Below are 1,928 nucleotides of genomic sequence, written 5' to 3' on the forward strand. Positions count from 1 at the left end.
ATGTGTGTGTGTGTGTATTCATGCGTGTGCACATGTAGTTGTGTGGATAATTTGATTTCTTGCAGGAATCGGCTCTCATTCCATCATCTGGTCCCAGAGATCAAACTCGGGCCATCCGGCTTGGCAGCAGGTTCTTTTCCACAGAGCCATCTCACCTGAAAGGATTTACTGTATTTATTTATGAGTGTTGTTTGTGCATGTGAAGGTCTAAAGACAGCTTAAGGTAGCCAATTCCTCGGATTGTCCTCTGAGGTCAACAGGTGTATCTGTTCCCTTCTCCCACCCTGGGATAGACTGATACCAGGTCACCAGACTTGGTGGCAGGTGCCTTTTTCCTCCAAGTCATCCCATGGACACAAACGCAGTTGATTCTTGTGTTAGGGGGTGTCTGTAGCTCCTCATTCTTTTGCATTTTGTGAGCAGAGGCATGGGTGGCTTTTCTTCCGGAGTCTCCTCTGCTGGATGCTTGCTGTAAGCAGTATTGTGAGGCAACATCTTTCTTTCTCTAGGGTCCCAGAAAGATGGTTACCTTGTAGCATAGATCAGAAAGCTGGAGTCTCCTTTAAAGGCTGGGGGGGGGGGGGGGGGACTGGATTGGTGTCTGTTATAAAAAGCAGACTTTCCTAAGTGTTTGATGCGTTACCTGAGATGCAATGCTTCTGTGTGGACAGGGTCATCTGGAGGGTCCCTATGTCCTCTGCAGGACCTAGGAGGCAACGGATCCCAGCCCAGTCCAAAGCCTGCTGTGCTGTGAGTAATATATTCCTTTGCACACAACTTATGAGTCTCATGGCTTTTGTTAGAATTCTTAAAATTTCGGCAGGTTCTGTTGCTGCCTTTCAAGGTGTCTGAAATATTTGATCCTGCACAGTTCTTGACAGTTGTTATTTCTCTCTCTCTCTCTCTTATAAAAAGAGGGTTGTAGGCATCCAGATTTGGGTTCATGTGGTATATTTACTAAGTCAGCAGCTCCCCCCCCCCACAGCTTCTTCACCTTTTGGCTCCACCCAGTTACATATTTCTTATCTTCCTACTGGTACTTTAGCCACCATGTCCCCAGTTCCAAGCAGGAAGCTAATGAGAGGGTTTTCCAGGATGCTCCTCTGTACAGCGGCATCTGTTTGTGTCTCAGGGGCTTCCCCAGTTCCAAGGAGAGTGAAGAAGTGTGATCATTTGGTTGAACACTGTTTCGCTCATAATATAACTGGTGCTCTGTTGCGCAGAACATGGGAGGATGGATGGGAGGCAGGCAGCAAGCCATCCTGACTGTGCTGATGACGGGGTTGAACTCTGTGGGATCTGAATGGGCTTGTCTCCTGTGACGATTCCCAGTGTAAATAAATATTCGATTTCAATTCTAAAGCTTTCTCTGGGGGTGGAAAGATGCAGAGTATGCAAGCAGATCTTGTTATTGCGAGCACATCCCATCTGCTGATGGAGACCCTTGTGAGCTGATAGCATTTGGTACCTCAAACTCTGTGCTTACAAGCAGTTGGCGGAAGAAAGTAGCCCCTGAAAGTGCCTGCGCACCAGCCATGGCCCTTGTGATCCATTAATCTGCCAGAGATGCCCTCTCTCTAGGTCGCTGCTTTGCAAAGTGAATATCAATAAGGGCTGCCAGAGGCATGCTAATGACCTCTGTGGATGGAGCCACTGCGTGTGTCTCTGTGCTAGACATTGCTGATGAGAAAAATCCATGGTTTTGGCTGGGTCTGCGAAGATGCGCATTCCCTTAAACTCCAGTGGTCAGCACCTCGCTCAGATCCCAGTCAGAAACCCAGGGCAGCCAGCACTGTCACCTGGCCGGCCTCCATGGAGTTCTTGGGGTGGAATGGGGCTCTGGTTTGAGACTTGGATCATGATGTACTTTCTATGGTAGCATCTCAAAAGATTTCCTAATGACTATGAAACTGTATTAATGGTGATGA

Source organism: Micromys minutus, assembly GCF_963924665.1.
Source record: "Micromys minutus genome assembly, chromosome: 11".
Classification (NCBI taxonomy): Eukaryota; Metazoa; Chordata; class Mammalia; order Rodentia; family Muridae; genus Micromys; species Micromys minutus.